The following is an 18,935-nucleotide window of genomic DNA, read 5'->3' on the forward strand; positions in this document are numbered from 1 at the left end:
GCTGTATAATGGAGGAAAGGTTGTACTCACAAACGGTTACAGTTTCGAGCTTGTTGGCTACGGATCTTCTAGGTCCGAAGGCCAGACTCTTCTCAAGTGGATATGCCACCTGAACTATGTCTTCCATTTTGACAATCAGAACATGGAAACACAAAATCAAAGCCTTCTGCATAAAATGACGATTCACATTAATACTCAAGTGCACAACATAATTTACGAGGGGTTTGAATCGATTTGTCACACTGCAGAGAAAGTGAATCTGCTAGTTACGATTTTCCAAAATTGCTGCGAATCGGGAAATGTTCCATCAGATTGTAAGTTGGCAAATGTTACATTGCTTTTCAAGAAAGGCGGTAGGGAAAAAGGAGGGAACTGCAGGCCAGTTAGCCTAACATGACCTATTGGAAAATGTATGTAATCTATTATTAAGGATGTCTTAACAACACTTAGAAAATCACTGTTTGATTAGAACAAGTTTTTCAGAATCTTTTGAACATGTAAAGGGGAGCCAGAAGTTGTAGTACACTTGGACTTCCAAAATGCATTCGCTATGGTGCGAAACGAAAGAAAAATAAGTGCTCATGTAATTGGGGGTAACAAATCAACATGGATAGATGATTGATTCACAGACAGAAAGCAACGAGTGGGCATAAACGGACATTTCATGTTTGAAGACAGTAAATAGTGGAGTGCCATAAGCATCAATGTTCGGGCCTCTGCTCTTTAGAATATATGTTAATGACTCAGATGTAGAGACAGAGACTATTGCATCCTAGATTGCTGATGACATAAATGTAGGCAGAAAGGTAAGCTGTGGGGAGGACACAGAGAAGCTGAAATGAGATATAGACGGGTTAACTGAGTGAGGAACAAGATGTCAGATGGAATATAATGTAGGGAAGTGTAAAGCTATTCACTTTGCAGTCAGGAAATAAGAGTAGAAACGTAGAATGTTGTTTAAAGGTGCAAAATTGTAAGTGTTGGTGTTAAAAGAAACAGTGTATGCTTTTTTTATTCATGGGATGTGGGCGTCGCTTGCAGGCCATCATCTAGTGCCCATCCCTAATTGCCCTTGAGAAGGTGGTGGTCTTCTTGAACCACTGCAGTCCGTGTGGTGCAGGTCGACCCGGAGCGATGTTTGGAAGGGTGTTCCAGCATTTTGACCCAGTGACAACATAGCTCCATGTCAGGATGGTGTGTGCCAAGGTGAGGAACATACAGGTGGTGGTGTTCCGATGCATCTGCTGCCCTTATCCTTCTAGGTGGTAGAGGTCGTTGTGTTGGAAGGTGCTGTCAAACGAGCCTTGGTGAGTTGCAGTGCATCTTGTAGACGGTACACACTGCCGTCATTGTGCGTCGGCGGTACAGGTATTGAATGTTGAAAGGGATAGATGGGGTAGCAGTCAAGAAAGTTCCCTTGTCCTGGATGGTGTCGAGATTCTTGAGTATTGGTGAAGCTGCACCCATCCAGCAAAATGGAAGGTATTCCATCACACTCCTGACTTGTGCCTTGCAGATGGCGGGTCGGGACTGGGATGTCAGGAGGTCAATTACTCGCCGCAGAATTCCCAGCCTCTGACATGCTCTTGCAGCCATGCTATTTATGTGACATATCCAAGTCAGTGGCTGGTCAATGGTAACTCTCATGATGTTGATGATGGGAAATTCAGCGAAGGAATGCCATTTAAAATCAAGAAGAGATGGTTAGGTTCACTACTCTTTATGATAGTCATTGTCTGGCACTTGCGTGGCGTGGTTATTAGTTGCCACTTATCAGGCCAAGCCCGGATATTATCCAGGTCTTGCCGCAGATGGTCATGGGCTGCTTCAGTACCGGAGGCATCGTAAATTGTGCTGAATATTGTGCAGTCATCAGAGAACATCTCCAATTCTGACCTTATAATGGAGGATAGGTCATTGATGAAGCAGTTGAAAATGGTTGGGCCCAGACCATTACCCTGAGGAACTCCTGCAGTGATTTGTTTCGAGCTGCGATGTTTGACCTACAACCACCACAACCATCTTTCTTACGGCTGAAACCAGCGGAGAGTACCGCCGCCACCCCCCTCCCCCGGCCAATTCCCATTGATTCCAGTTTGCTCGGGCTCCTTGATGCCATATTCGGTCAAATGCTGTCTTGATGACAACGGCAGTCACTCTCACCTCACCTCTTGAGTTCAGCTATATTTTCCATGTTTCGTCAAGGCTGTAAGGAGATCATGAGCTGAGTGGCCCTGGCGGAATCAAAACTGAGCGCCAAACAGTGGATTAATTCTGAGCAAATGTTGCTTGATAGCATTGTCGACAGCCCCTTCCATCACTTTGCTGATGATCGAGAATAGACTGATAGAATGGTAATTGGCCGGTTTGGATTTGTCCTTTGTGCACAGGACATACTTGGGCAATGTTTCACATTGTCGGGTAGGTTTCAGTGTTGTAGCTTCACGTGAGTGAATTAGATTGGCTGAAGTTAAATGCGGGGTACCTCAGGAGGAGGCCCAGATGGGTCATCGACTCAGCACTTCTCGCTGAAATTGATGCAATTGCTTCAGCATTGCCTTTTGCACTGATGTGGTGAGCTCCCCCATTTTGAAGATAGGCGTATTTGTGGAGCCTGTCAGTTGTTCCATAATTCAGCACAATTCACGACTGAATGTGCGAGGACTGCAGAGCTTAGATCTGATCCATTTGTTGTGGTATTGCTTAGCCCTGTTTGTCGCATGCTGCCCACACAGTTTGGCATGCAAGTAGTTCTGCTGTGTAACTTATCAAGTTGACACCTCATTTTGGGATATGCTTAGTGCTGCTCATGGCATGCTCTCCTGCACTCTTCATTGAACTTTGTTTCGCCGCCTGGCTTGATGGGTAATAGTAGAGTGGGAGATATGCTGGCCCATACAGAATGTGGTAGAGTACAATTCTGCTGCTGCTGATGGCCCACAGCGCCTCATAGATGCACAGCTTTCTGTTCTTACATCTGTTTGATAGATATTCCATTTAACATGGTGGTAGTAACACACATCATGATCGAGGCTATTCCCAATGTGAAGATGGGAGTTTGTCTCCACAGGGACTGCGCGGTGGTCACTGTTATCAATTAGGTCATTGAAAGAGGAATCTGCGGTCGGCAGATGGGTGACGATGAGGTCAAGCATGTGTTTCCCTAATGTTGGTTGCAGCACTACCTGTCGCAGACGCTGTCTAGCAGCTATGTTCTATGTGCTACCGAACCACTCTTGGTGCTTGACATTATACAGTATACTTCTTGTGCCGTTGCTACCCTCAGTGCTTCCAATTGGTGTTCAACACGGTGAAGCACTGATTGATCAGGCGAGCTGGGTTGCAATCAGCAGGGGTTTTCCTTGCCCATGTTGAAGCTGATACCATGAGATGTCCCGGGGTCCAGAGTTAATGTTGAGGACTCCCAGGGCAACTCCCTCCCGACTGTAGACCGCAACTCCGTCACATCTTGTGGCTTTCTCCTTCCTCTGGGATAGAACATACCCAGGGATCTTTGGGATATTGTCTGTAAGGTATGATTCGGTGAGTATGACTATGTCAGACTGCAGCTTGAGGAGTCTATGGGACAGTTTTCCCAACTTTGGTACAACCCTCCAGGTTTTAGTAAGGAAGACATTTCAGGGTCGACAGGGCTGGCTTTGCCATTGAAACTTCCGGTGCTTAGGTCGATGCTGAGTGGTCCATGCAATCCTGTTCCTTTTGCTACACAGTCTGCTGCAATTGAGTGGCTAGCTCATCAATGTCAGAAGGCGTTTAAGAGCCAACCATATTGCTGTGGGTCTAGAGTCACATAAAGTCCAGTCCAGGCTTCCCTAAAGTACATTGTTGAACCAGATGGGTTTTTAGAACAGCTGACAATGGTTTCATGGTGACAATTAGACCAGCTCTTAATTCCAGATTTATTAATTGATTTGAAATGCAAGCCCATCCGCCTTGCTGGGATTCGAACACAGGGCATCAGTCCAGGTCTCTGGATTACTAGTCTAGTGGCAATAACACAACGCCACCGCCTCCCCTGCTGATATTAGGAAAGCAAATAGCATGTTGCTCATTATTGCAATGAATTCGAGGACAGGAATAAGGAAGTATTGCTGCAATTGTACAAGGTTTTGGTGAGACCACATCTGTAATACCGTGTGCAGTTCTGATCTCCATATACTACTTGCATTGGAGGCTGCACAACAAATGGGTACTATATTGGTCGCTGGGATGAGGATGTTGTCCTATGATGAGACGTTAAGTAAATTGCCTGTATTCTGTGGAGTTAGGTGAATGAGCGGTGATCACATTGAAACATTTAAGACTCTAAAGCGGCTAGACAGGGTCGAGAGTGAGATTATTTCCACTGCTCGAGGAATCAATAATATGGGCGCCACTACATCAGGATAAGGGGTCGATCAGATAGGACTGAGATGAGGAGACATTACTTCACTCAAAGTTTCGTGAACGCCAGAGGCGTGTGGGTGTTCCAACATTGAAAGCATTTAAGGCTGGGTGAGGCAGGATTTCAGTCTTGCAGGGAATCGAGGGATATTGTGAACAGGTGGGTAAGTGAAATTGGATTCTAAGATCAGTCTTAATCGTTTTCAATGGTGGAGCATGCTCGATGGGCCATACGGTCTACTATTGCTCCTATTTCTTCTCTATTGTGTTGTACCATCACATTCCCATGTGCATGAAACTCTGTACTGCACGCTCTTTTGAACTGTACCAACTCGGCTTACCCACTGCCTGTCCACCATTTACAAGGCATACGTCAAGAGTGTGATTAAATGCTCTCCACTTGCCTGGATGAGTGAAACTCGAACAACATTCAAGAAGCTCGACACCATTCTGGACAAAGCAGCCCGCCAGATTGTCACCCCATCCACAAATATTCACTCTTTCCACGACCGATGTACAGTGGTGACAGTGTCTGACATCGACACGAGTCACTGCAGCAATGCACACAGTCTCCTTGGACAGCATCTTCCAAAACCACTACGTCTACAATCTAGAAGGACAAGAGTGGCAGATGCATGGGAACATCACGACCTGCAATGTCCCCTTGAAGTCAACCACCATCCTTGGAACAATCTCACCGTTCCTTCACTATCTCTGGGTCAAATCTTGGAACTCCCTTCCGAACAGCACTGTAGGTGTACCTCCCCCACATGGACTGCAGCGGTTCAGGAAGGCAGCTCATCAACACCTTGTCAAGGGCAATTATGGATGGGCAATAAATACTGGCGAACCAGCGACGCCTGCATCCAATGAAAGAGTAAAAAATGCTGCCTCGCAATCGCAGATCTTAGTATTCAATTCCACTTTCCCACCTGCTCACCTTATTCCTTTTGACAAAATGTAAAGCATCATATTTCTCAGCACTAAATTTCATCGGCCACTTGTTTGCCCAGTCTGCATAGAATGAACAGAAGAAGGCTATTCAGTCCATCGTTCACGTGCTGGCTCTTTAATAGAGCTTCGCCTTCCTCTGGGATAGAACATCCCAGGGATCTCTGTGATATAGTCTGTAAGGTATGATTCGGTGAGTATGATTATGTCAGGCTGCAGCTTAACGAGTCTATGGGACTCTGGATTACTCCCTGTGCCACGTGCCAGTGAGGCTAGAAATAGGAAGATAATGCAGCTAAAGATGTGGCTGAGCAGCTGGTGTAGAAGGGAGGGTTTTAGATATCTGGACCATTGGGCTCTCTTCAGGGACAGATGGGACCTGCACAAGAAGGACGGGTTGCATCTAAACTGGAAGGGGACTAATATCCTGGCTGCAAGGTTTGCTAGCGTCACTCAGGAGGGTTTAAACTGGTGTGGCAGGGGGGTTGGAACCAGAGCAGTAGGACAGCTAGTGAAGTAAATGAGGAGGACATAGTAAATAAGGCCAGTAGGACTAAGAGGAAGCGCAGGCAGGGAGATGTTGCTGAGCACAGCAGGACTCGTGGTCTGAAGTGCATTTGTTTCAATGCGAGAAGTATAACAGATAAAGCAGATGAACTTAGAGCTTGGATTAGTACTTGGAAATATGATGATGTTGCTATTACAGAGACTTGGTTGAGGGAAGGGCAGGATTGGCAGCCTAATGTTGCAGGCTTTAGAAGCTTCAGGCGGGATAGAGGTGGATGCAAAAGTGGTGGGAGAGTTGCATTTCTGGTTAAGGAGAATATCACAGCTGTACTGTGGGAGGACACCTCAGAGAGGTCATGCAGCGAGGCAATATGGGTGGAGATCAGGAATAGGAAGGGTGCAGTCACGATGTTGGGGGTTTACTACAGGCCTCCCAACAGCCAGCGGGAGGTAGAGGAGCAGACATGTAGACAGATTTTGGAAAGATGTAAAGGTAACAGGGTTGGAGTGGTGGGTTATTTTAACTTTCCCAGTAGTGACTGGGACTCACTTAGTGCCAGGGGCTTGGATGGGGCAGAATTTGTAAGGAGCATCCAGGAGGGCTTCTTGAAACAGTATGTAGATTAGCGAACTAGGGATGGGGCCATTCTGGACCTGGCATTGGGTACTGAGCCCGGCCAGGTGGTCGAAGCTTCAGTGGGGGAGCATTTCGGGGGCAGTGACCATAATTCCATAAGTTTTAAGGTACTTGTGGATAAGGATAAGAGTAGTCTTCGGGTGAAGGTGCTAAATTGGGGGAAGGCTAATTATAACAATATCAGGCAGGAACTGAAGAATTTAGATTGGGGGCGGCTGTTTGAGGGTAAATCAACATCTGACATGTGGGAGTCTTTCAAACGTCAGCTGATTAGCATCCAGGACCGGCATGTACCTGTGAGGAAGAAAGACAAGTTTGGCAAGTTTCGGGAAGCTTGGATAACACGGGATATTGTGAGCCTAGTCAAAAAGAAAAAAGAAGCATTTGTAAGGGCTGGAAGGCGAGGAACAGATGAAGCACTTGAGGAATATAAAGACAGTAGGAAGGAACTTAAGCAAGGAGTTAGGAGGGCTAAAAGGGGTCATGAAAAGTCATTGGCAAACAGGATTAAGGAAAATCCCAAGTCTTTTTATACATATATAAAGAGCAAGAGGGTAACCAGGGAAAGGGTTGGCCCGCTCAAGGACAGAGATGGGAATCTAAGCGTGGAGCCAGAGGAAATGGGTGAGGTGCTAAATGAGTACTTTGCATCAGTATTTACCAAGGAGAAGGACTTGGTGGATGACGAGCCTAGGGAAGGGAATGCAGATAGTCTCTGTCATCTCATTATCAAAAAGGAGGAGGTGTTGGGTGTCTTTCAAAGCATTACGGTAGATAAGTCCCCGGGGCCTGATGGGATCTACCCTAGAATACTGAGGGAGGCAAGGGAAGAAATTGCTGAGGCCTTGACATAAATCTTTGCATTCTCATTGGCTACAGGTGAGGTTCCAGAGGACTGGAGAATAGCCAATGTTGTTCCTTTGTTTAAGAAGGGTGGCAAGGATAATCCAGGAAATTATAGTCCGGTGAGCTTTACGTCAGTGGTAGGGAAACTATTAAAGAGGATTCTTCGGGACAGGATTGACTCCCATTTGGAAACAACCGAACTTATTATCGAGAGACAGCATGGTTTTGTGAAGGGTCGGTCGTGTCTTACTTATTTTATTGAGTTTTTTGAGGAAGTGACGAAGATGATTGATGAGGGAAGGGCGGTGGATGTTGTTTATTTGGACTTTAGTAAAGTCTTTGACAAGGTCCCGCATGGCAGGCTGGTGCATTAGGTGAACTCACAAGGGATCAGAGGTTGGCAGGCAAGATGGATACTGACATAGACCTGAGAGCCTTACTTCGGTTGTGGGTAAAATGTTGGAAAAGGTTATAAGAGACAGGATTTATAATCATCTTGAAAAGAATAAGTTCATTTGCGATAGTCAGCACGGTTTTGTGAAAGGTAGGTCGTGCCTCACAAACCTTATTGAGTTTTTCGAGAAGGTGACCAAACAGGTGGATGAGGGTAAAGCCGTGGATGTGGTGTATATGGATTTCAGTAAGGCGTTTGATAAGGTTCCCCACGGTAGGCTATTGCAGAAAATACGCAAGTATGGGGTTGAAGGTGATTTAGAGCTTTGGATCAGAAATTGGCTAGCTGAAAGAAGACAGAGGGTGGTTGTTGATGGCAAATGTTCATCCTGGAGTTTAGTTACTAGTGGTGTACCGCAAGGTTCTGTTTTGGGGCCACTGCTGTTTGTCATTTTTATAAACGACCTGGATGAGGGTGTAGAAGGGTGGGTTAGTAAATTTGCGGATGACACGAAGGTCGGTGGAGTTGTGGATAGTGTCGAAGGGTGTTGTAGGGTACAGAGGGACATAGATAGGCTGCAGAGCTGGGCTGAGAGATGGCAAATGGAGTTTAATGCGGAGAAGTGTGAGGTGATTCACTTTGGAAGGAGTAACAGCAATGCAGAGTACTGGGCTAATGGGAAGATTCTTGGTAGTGTAGATGAGCAGAGAGATCTTGGTATCCAGGTACATAAATCCCTGAAAGTTGCTACCCAGGTTAATAGGGCTGTTAAGAAGGCATATGGTGTGTTAGCCTTTATTAGTAGGGGGATCGAGTTTCAGAGCCACGGGGTCATGATGCAGCTGTACAAAACTCTGGTGAGGCCGCACCTGGAGTATTGCGTGCAGTTCTGGTCACCGCATTATAGGAAGGATGTCGAAGCTTTGGAAAGGGTGCAGAGGAGATTTACTAGGATGTTGCCTGGTATGGAAGGAAGGTCTTACGAGGAAAGGCTGAGGGACTTGGGGTTGTTTTCGTTAGAGAGAAGGAGGAGGAGAGGTGACTTAATAGAGACATACAAGATAATCAGAGGGTTAGATAGGGTGGATAGTGAGAGTCTTTTTCCTCGGATGAGGATGGCAAACACGAGGGGACATAGCTTTAAGTTGAGGGGTGAAAGATATAGGACAGATGTCAGAGGTAGTTTCTTTACGCAGAGAGTAGTAGGGGCGTGGAACGCCCTGCCTGCAACAGTATTAGACTCGCCAACTTTAAGGGCATTTAAGTGGTCATTGGATAGACATATGGATGTAAATGGAATAGTGTAGGTCAGATGATCGGCGCAACATCGAGGGCCGAAGGGCCTGTACTGCGCTGTAATATTCTAATTCTAATTCTAATTCTAATTGAACTGGCTCAGTCACAGACGACAGAGGGGAACAGTGGATGGGTGCTGTTCTGAATGGAGGGCTGTGACTAGTGGTGTTCCGCAGGGATCAGTGCTGGGACCTTTGCTGTTTGTGGTATATATAAATGATTTGGAGGAAAATGTAGCAGGTGTGATAGTCAGTTTGCGGACGACACAAAGGTTGGTGGAGTTACGGATAATGATGAGGATTGTCAGAGGATACAGCAGGATATAGATCGGTTGGAGACTTGGGCAGAGAAATGGCAGATGGAGTTTAATCCGGAAAAATGTGAGGAAATGCATTTTGGAAGGTCTAATGCAGGTGGGAGGTATACAGTAAATGGCAGAACACTTAGGAGTATTGACAGGCTGAGGGATCTGGGCGTGCAGGTCCACAGGTCACTGAAAGTGGCAACGGAGGTGGATAAGGTAGTCAAGAAGGCATACGGCATGCTTGCCTTCATCGGTCGGGGCATAGAGTATAAAAATTGGCAGGTCATGTTGCAGCTGTACAGAACCTTAGTTAGGACACACTTAGAATATTGCGTACAATTCTGGTCGCCACATTACCAGAAGGACGTGGAGGCTTTGGAGAGGGTACAGAGGAGGTTTACCAGGATGTTGCCTGGTCTGGAGGGCATTAGCTATGAGGAGAGGTTGGAAAAACTCGGATTGTTTTCACTGGAACGACGGAGGTGGAGGGGCGACATGATAGAGGTATACAAAGTTATGAGCGGCATGGACAGAGTGGATATTCAGAAGCTTTTCCCAGGGTGGAAGTGTCAGTTACTAGGGGACATAGGTTTAAGGTGTGAGGGGCAAAGTTTAGAGGGGATGTGCGAGCAAGTTTTTTACACAGAGGGTGGTGAGTGCCTGGAACTTGCTGCCAGGGGAGGTGGTGGAAGCAGATACGATAGCGACGTCTAAGGGACATCTTGACAAGTATATGAATAGGAAGGGAATAGAGGGATATGGGCCCCGGAAGTGAAGAAGGTGTTAGTTTAGGCCGGCATCAAGATCGGCGCAGGCTTGGAGGGCCGAATGGCCTGTTCCTGTGCTGTACAGTTCTTTGTTCATTGTTGCCCACAATGGTGTTTGGATTGAAAAGTTTGCAGGTCATCAGGAAGCAGCACCTTGTCATGTCTCTGCTGAGAGCTGGCTCTGTTACGTGGATTAACAGGAAAATGGGCAGTTGCTCAGCCCCTAAAACCGTCTCACACATCTCCAGTCGCTTCCCATACTCTTCCCATTATCGCGGGATGTGTTTATAAGATGGGGAGTCACTGAGACATTGTTTTATGTCAGTGAGTGAGAGAAAGAACCCTGGGCTCTTGCGATGTTTTATTTCTGTTCAAAAATTCTCTGCTTTGTTTGAAGCAATTTTATTTCTCTTATTTCCAAGCATAATCTTTTCACAAGCTGCAGCTATGATGATGCAGAGGGAGTGTTTTTTTTTTTTTGGCACGTGGAATTCTCAGACAAGAGCTTTAACCAGAGACGAAAATAATAATAAATGCATATATGTTAATGTCCAATTCATTTTTTTACATAGAGAATAGAAGACCTTGTGTTTTCGGGGCTGATAGAAAATCAAATTGCTGGAAATGCTCAGTATTTCCTGCACGGTTTTCATTTCAGATTTCCAGCAACCACAGAATTTTGATTTTGTGTTTTAGGAGGGCCTTTTTACCACAAGGAAAGGGACTGGAGGGGCCTCTGAAGCAAATAGTTTGTGAAGCACTGTTCCAGAACATTCACTGTAATCCCGTAGATTTCCCTCTCTCCTTCTCTTGCTGCAACTTGTTCTCTGGCCCTCCCCTCCATGTTCCTAGCTCTGATTCTTCACACCTTTAAATCCCTATGTCTATATCTCTCAACATCCTTTACATCTCTGCCTCTCTCCAGAGTCTCACAAGTTTCCCTTTTCATTCTCTTTCTGCGACTCTCTGCATCTTTATCTCTCTCTCAGCCCATTTCTTCTCTCACTCACATCCAAACCCCTGGATCTTTCCATCTCTGCTTCTCCTTTCCTGCAAAATTATCTCTGCATTTACCCCATCCCGGGACACCCCTCTCTATTCTGTCAGCACATCTTACTATGGATCTCTACCCCTCCACTTCGTTCTGTCTCTGTGTCTCTCTCCTTGTCCGGGTTCTTTCTTAATATCTACATCGCTGCTCCATTCTCTCTCTCTCCACCTCCAGCTCTATGTATTTCTCCATCTCTATCCAACTCTCTCTCTTTCTCTCACTCTGTGCCCTTATGTTTATTTATGCTCTCTGCTGTTAGATTCGCTCATTCGTGTCTGACTCCCTGACTCTTTTTCATCCCTGATGTCACTCTTCATTTATTTTATTTCTCTCTCCTCACTCAATTCTGTTGCAATCACTGGATCGCTCCTTTCTTTGTCTCTGTCTCTCTGTCTGAGGTGGATTTTAATTTGCTGCCACGGTGTTGTTCAGGGTGATTGTGAACGGGATCTTGATTTCCATCCCTCCAGAGTTTTACTCCCATTGAGGTAAAAAAAAAGGAGCAGATGCAGAACAGGCGTCCGACTCACAACCACCCCTATCCCAGCCGGTTTACACCATTGGCACCAAATCCAAGTCCAAGCCAGTGTTTCCTCCCCTCTGTGTGTATCTGCTCCCCGATGGTCTCTGTCTGTCTTCTTGTGGCTCAATGGGGGAAGCGACAGATCAGCCATGATCAAAAATTGGTGGGGCAGGCTCAAACGAATGAATGGCCTCCTGTTGTCCCTGTGCCAACCAGTATGTGTATGTGTGTGATTCCTTGATGCCGAGGGGGTGATGCAAAAAAACAGATGAAACACCATTTGCAGGGAGGGATGTGTCTGAGGCTGGGATCTTGCTGTGCGTTCAACGCTCAGAATACCAATGAGCCTCTGTGGGTCCTTTCCCTATGCCCGGCCCTGTGTTTAGCCTGACACGAATTAAAGGCGCTGGGGAGCTGGGAGCCATTTGATGGAACTTCAGTGGTTTATCTGGACTGGAATGAAAGTTACTTAAAAACTTTCGGGAGATGGAGCCACACCCAGGAAAGTGATGGAGTTTGGAATTACACGGGGGTGGGTGGGGAAGGGCGGTGGTGGTGTCTTCACTGCGACGGGACTAACAAAGAGGGGCTGTTCATAGTGGAGATGAGACAGAGTGAACATTAGTAGAGGGGATGGCTTTTACAAGACGGAGGTGTATTTAGAAAGGGAGGGGTGTTTTCAGTGGGTGCAGTGGGAGAATTGGAGGGATATGCACAGAGGGAATTAAGCAATGTTTAAATTGGGAGGGGTGCTTCTCCAGGTTCAAAATAGGAGAGGGGGGAGTTCTCCAGGTTTACAATGGGACAGGGGCCTCTCCAGGCATACAATGGGAGGTGCTCTACTCAAGTTCTAAAATAGGTTGAGGTGGGGGATTACTATTACGGATTAGAAATGGGAGGTGGTTTTTTCCAGGTTTAAAGTGTGAGGAGGGATTCGCCAGGTTTAAAATGGGGCGGGCGGGGAGGGTTCTTCGGATTTAAAATGGGAGATGGTCTTCTCCAGATTTAAAAAAGGAGAGGTGAATTCTCCAGGTTTAAAATGGCAGGGGGCTTTTCCAGTCTGATCACGTGGAAATTTGAGGGAGGGACAACATAGTTTTGCTGTGGGGGGAGGGTGGGTGGGATTTACTGAGGGGGGTGGGGAATGTGAGGGGGAATCTTGCATGGGGGGAATCTTTTTGCTGAGGGAATTTTTTTGCAGAGTGGGAAGAAATCCAAAAAGAGAGAAAATGCTGCAGAGTGAGAAAGCAGACAAAAAGACAAAAAAAGACATAAAATAGAGAAAAGGCAGAAACAGTCAGAGAAATACAGAAAAGACAGAAAAAGTCAGAGAAACGAAGAAAATGCAGAAACAGAGTAATAAAGAAAAGGCAGAAATAGTAAGAGACATCCAGTAGGCAGGCCGGGCAGGGGCAGGCCAGATAGCGTGGAAGGTCTGGGAGGCTAAACTGCATTTTCCTTAATGCAAGAAAACTTACAGGTAAGGCAGAAGAACTCAGAACATGGATCTGTACATGGGATTTTGATATTATAGGTATTACAGAAACGTGGCTGAGGGATGGGCAGGTCTGGAAGCTCAATGTTCCGGGGTACCGAAGCTTCCAGCGTGGCAGAGGTGGAGGTAAGAGAGGAAGGGGAGTTGCACTATTGATTAGGGAGGACATCACGGCAGTACTTCGAGAGGATATCCCGGGGGAATGTCGAGCGAGGCCAGAGGGGTAGAACTTAGAAATAAGAAAGGGGTGATCACTTTGATGGGATTATGCTATAGGCTCCCCAGTAGTCAGAGAGAATTGGAGGAGCATATATACATAGAAATCACAGATAAGTGTAGGAATTATAGAGTTGTAATAGTAGGTGATTTTAACTTCCCTAATAGAGACTGGGACTGCCTTAATGCTAAGGGATCAAATGGGGAAGAATTTGTTAAGTGCGTCCAGGGTGGTTTTCTGAAGTAGTATGTGGATGGTCCCACTACAGAAGGGGCTACACTCGACCTCCTCTTCGGAAATGAGACTGGGCAGGTGGCTGATGTGTCAGTAGGGGACCACTTTAGGACCAGTGATCATAACTCTATTAGCTTCAAGATAGTTATGGAAAAGGATAGGACTGGTCCTCAAGATGAAGTCCTAAATTGGGGGAAGGCTAATTTCGATGGCATCAGACAGGAACTCTCAACAGATGATTAGCAGTGGCTGTTTACAGGTAATGGAAAGTCTGGCAAATGGGAGGCTTTTAAAAGGGAGATGGGAAATGTTCATGGCCGGCATTTTCCTGTTAGATTGAAGGGCAAGGCTGGCAAGTTTAGGGAACCTTGGTTGATGAGGGATATTGAGGGCCTGGTCAGGAAAAAGAAGGAGGCATATATCAGGTATAGGCAGCTGGGATGAAGCGAGTCCCTCGAGGAGTATAAGGGTTGTAGGAGGACACTTAAGAAGGAAATTAGGAGGGCGAAAATAGGCCATGAGATTTCCCTGGCAGAAAAGATAAAGGAGAATCCTAAAAGATTCTATAAGTCTATTAAGAGTAAAAGGGTAGCTAGGGAGAGAGTAGGTCCCCTTAAGGATCAGTGTGGTAATCAATATGTGGAGCCACAGGAGATGGGCGAGGTCGGAAATGAATACTTCTCGTCTGTATTTACCGTGGAGATGGTCATGAAAACTAATGAGTTCAAGGGAGGGAACAGCGATATCCTGGAGCATATCAACATTACAAAGGAGCAGGTTTTGGAGGTTTTGAAGCGCGTTAAGGTGGATAAATCCCCAGGGTCTACCCAGGTGTATCCTAGTATGCTATGGGAAGCAAGGGAGGAGATTTCTGGGGCCCTGGCACAGATTTTCGTACCATTGTTAGCCACGGTTAATGTACCAGAAGACTGAAGGATAGGTATTGTTGTGCCTTTATTTAAGAAGGGCAACAGGGATAAGCCAGGGAACAACAGGCCAGTGAGCCTTACATCAGTGGTGGGACAGGTATTGGAATGGATTCTCAGAGACAGGGTTAATATGCATTTGGAAAGGTAAGGTCTGATTAGAGATAGTCAGCCTGACTTTGTACATGAGAAATCATGTCTCACGAATTTGATTGAGTGTTTTGAGGAAGAGAGCAAGAGGATTGACGAGGGCAGGGTGGTGAACGTTGTCTCCATGGACTTTAGCAAGGCTTTTGAAAAGTTCTCGCATGGTGGGCTGGTCCGGAATGTTGGAACACATGGGATCCTGGGTGAGCTTGCGAACTGGATACAAAATTGACTTGGCGATAAGAGGCACAGGGTGGCAGTCGAGGGTTGTTTCTCAGATTGGAGGCCGGTGGCCAGTGGTGTGCCACAGGGATATGTGCTGGGCCCCCTGTTTGTCATATATATTAATGACTTGGATGTGAATATAGAGGGCAAGATTAATAAGTAAGCAAATGACACCAAAATTGGTAGTATAGTGGACAGTGAGGAAGGTTGTCTAAGGTTACAACAGGATATATATCAATGGGAAAGTGGGCAAGGGATTGGCAAATGGAATTTAACGCAGACAAATGGGAAGTCATACATTTTGGGAAGTTAATCCAAGGCAGGATAAATACAGTAAATGGCAGGACCTTGGGGAGTGCTGTCGAGCAGAGAGATCTTGGGGTACAAGTACAGAGTTCCCTGAAAGTGGCAATACAGGGAGACAGGGTGGTGAAGAAGGCGTATTGCATGCTTGCCTTCATCGATCCAGCCACTGAGTACAAGAGTTGCGACGTCATGGTACAGCTGTACATAATGTTGATTAGGCAGCATTTGGAGTACTGTGTGCAGTCCTGGTCGCCGCAGTACAGGAAAGATGTGATTAAGCTAGAGAGGGTGCAGAAAAAGATTCACAAGGATGTTGCCTGGTTTGGAGGGCTTGAGTTATAAAGCGAGATTGGATAGGCTGTGTCTGTTTTCCTTGGAGCGAAGGAGGCTGAGACGGGACATGATAGAGTTATATAAAATTATGAGAGGCAAAGATAGAGTAGGTAGCCAGAGTCTGTTTTCCATGGTCGGGGTGACGAAAACCAGAGGGCATTAATTTAAGGTGAGATGGAGGAGGTTTAAAGGGGAACAAAGGGGACAATTTTCACACAAAGAATAGTGGGTATCTGGAATGATCTGGCGGAGGAGGTGGTGGAGGCAGGAACAGTAGCTGCATATAAGAGGCATCTGGACAGGTATTTGAATGAGCAAGGCATGCAGGGATATGGAGTTAATGCAGGCAGGTGGGATTGGTATCGATTGGTATTATGGTAGTCATAGATGCGGTGGGCCGAATGGCCTGTTTCCATGTGGCGACCAGAGCTGCACGCAGAATTCCAAATGTGGCCAAACCAAAGTCATATACAGCTGTAACATGACCTGATAACCCATGTACTCAATACCCCGTCCGATGAAGGAAAGCATGCCGTATGCCTTCTTGACCACTCTATTGACCTGCATTGCCACCTTCAGGGAACAATGGACCTGAACACCCAAATCTCTCTGCACATCAATTTTCCACAGGACTTTTCCATTTACTGTATAGTTCACTCTTGAATTGGATCTTCCAAAATGCATCACCTCGCATTTGCCCTGATTGAACTCCATCTGCCATTTCTCTGCCCAACTCTCCAATCTATCTGTATTCTGCTGTCTTCTCTGACAGTCCCCTTCACTATCTGCTACTCCACCAATCTTAGTGTCGTCTGCAAAATTGCTAATCAGACCACCTATACTTTCCTCCAAATCATTTATGTATATCACAAACAACAGTGGTCCCAGCACGGATCCCTGGGGAACACCACTGGTCACACGACTCCATTTTGAGAAACTCCCGTCCACTGCTACTCTCTGTCTCCTGTTGCCCAGCCAGTTCTTTATCCATCTAGCTAGTACACCCTGGACCCCATGCGACTTCACTTTCTCCATCTGCCTACCATGGGGAACCTTATCAAACGCCTTACTGAAGTCCATGTATATGACATCTACAGCCCTTCCCTCATCAATCAACTTTGTCACTTCCTCAAAGAATTCAAAGTTGGTAAGACATGACCTTCCCTGCACAAAACCATGTTGCCTGTCACTGATAAGCCCATTTTCTTCCAAATGGGAATAGATCCTATCCCTCATTATCTTCTCCAGCAGCTTCCCTACCACTGAAGTCAGGCTCACCGGTCTATAATTACCTGGATTCTCCCTGCTACCCTTCTTAAACAAGGGGACAACATTAGCAATTCTCCAGTCCTCCGGGACCTCACCCGTGTTTAACGATGCTTCAAAGATATCTGTTAAGTCCCCAGCTATTTCCTCTCTCACTTCCCTCAGTAACCTGGGATAGATTCCATCCGGACCTGGGGACTTGTCCACCTTAACGCCTTTTAGAATACCCAACACTTCCTCCCTCCTTATGCCGACTTGACCTAGAGTAATCAAACATTTGTCCCTAACCTCAACATCCATCATGTCCCTCTCCTCGGTGAATACCGATGCAAAGTACTCATTTAGAATCTCACCCATTTTCTCTGACTCCACGCATAACTTTCCTCCTTTGTCCTTGAGTGGGCCAATCCTTTCTCTCGTTACTCTCTTGCTCCTTATATATGAATAAAAGGCGTTGGTATCTTCCTTAACCCTGTTTGCTAAAGCTATTTCATGACCCCTTTTCGCCCTCTTAATTCCTCGTTTCAGATTGGTCCTACATTGCCGATATTTTTCCAAAGCTTCGTCTTTCTTCAGCCTCCTGGACCTTATGTATGCTTCCTTTTTCCTCTTAGATAGTCTCACAATTTCACCTGTTATCCATGGTTCCCTAATCTTGCCATTTCTATCCCTCATTTTCACAGGAACATGTCTCGCTTGCACACTAATCAACCTCTCTTTAAATGACTCCCACATATCAAATGTGGATTTACCTTCAAACAGCTGCTCCCAATCTACATTCCCCAGCTCCTGCCGAATTTTGGGATAGTTGGCCTTACCCCAATTTAGCACTCTTCCTTTCGGACCACTCTCGTCTTTGTCCATGAGTATTCTAAAATTATGGAATTGTGATCACTATTCCCAAAGTAGTCCCCTACTGAAACTTCAACCACCTGGCTGGGCTCATTCCCCAACACCAGGTCCCGTATGGCCTCTTCCGGAGTTGGACTATTTACATACTGCTCTAGAAAACCCTCCTGGATGCTCCTTACAAATTCTGCTCCATCTGGACCTCTAACACTAAGTGAATCCCAGTCAATGTTGGGAAAATTAAAATCTCCTATCACCACCACCCTGTTGCTCCTACATCTTACCATAATCTGTTTACATATTTGTCCCTCGATCCCACGCTCGCTGTTTGGAGGCCTGTAGTGCAGCCCCAACATTGTTACCGCACCCTTCCTATTTCTGAGTTCTGCCCATATTGCCTCACTGTTCGCGTCCTCCATAGTGCCCTCCTTCAGCACAGCTGTGATATCCTGTTTGACCAGTAATGCAACTCCTCCATCCCTTTTACCTCCCTCTCTATCCCGCTGAAGCATCGATATCCTGGGATATTTAGTTGCCAATCATGCCCTTCCCTCAACCACGTCTCAGTAATCGCAAAAACATCATACTCCCAGGTACTAATCCAAGCCCTAAGTTCATCTGCATTACCTACTACACTTCTTACATTAAAACAAATGCACCTCAGACCACCAGTCCCTTTGCATTCATCATCTGCTCCCTGTCTGCTCTTTCCCTTAGTCACGCTCACTTCATTATCTAGTTCCTTACAGTCTTAGTTACTACCTCCTTACTGTCCACTGACCTCCTTATTTGGTTCCCTTCCCCCTGCCACATTAGTTTAAACCCTCCCCAACAGCGTTTGCAAAAGCACCCCCAAGGAAATAGGAATAGGAAAAAGACAAAAAAGGTAAGAGAAATAGAAAGAATACAGAAAAGTCTCAAAAATAGTGAAAAGACAGCAAGAGGCAGAAAATACAGGCAAAAGATAGATAAATAAAAAGTAGAAGGGAAAAAGTGGAGGGAAAGAAACAGACACACAGCAATTGCAGGCACCAGAGAGAGACAGAACGCCAGTCGGAGAGAAAGCCACAAAGAGAATCATACACATAGAAACACAGAAGAGAAACACAAAGAGAGATTGGGATTTAGAGAATAGGATTGTAAGAGCGCAATTGAGAGAGAGGGATTGAGATCGAGGAATTGAGAAGGAGATGGATTGAGAGAGTGCAGTTGAGAGAGAGGGACTGAGAGAGAGTTTGAAAGAGAGAAAGACAGTGT

General features: G+C 46.0%; 1 pseudogene; it reads right to left on the reverse strand.

The window, feature by feature from the left end:
* The window catches only part of LOC137381133 (G-protein coupled receptor 15-like), a 47,059-nt pseudogene that overhangs the window by 19,359 nt on the left and 8,765 nt on the right, over positions 1–18,935 (reverse strand).

This window comes from Heterodontus francisci, chromosome 21, assembly GCF_036365525.1.
Source record: "Heterodontus francisci isolate sHetFra1 chromosome 21, sHetFra1.hap1, whole genome shotgun sequence".
Lineage (NCBI taxonomy): Eukaryota > Metazoa > Chordata > Chondrichthyes > Heterodontiformes > Heterodontidae > Heterodontus > Heterodontus francisci.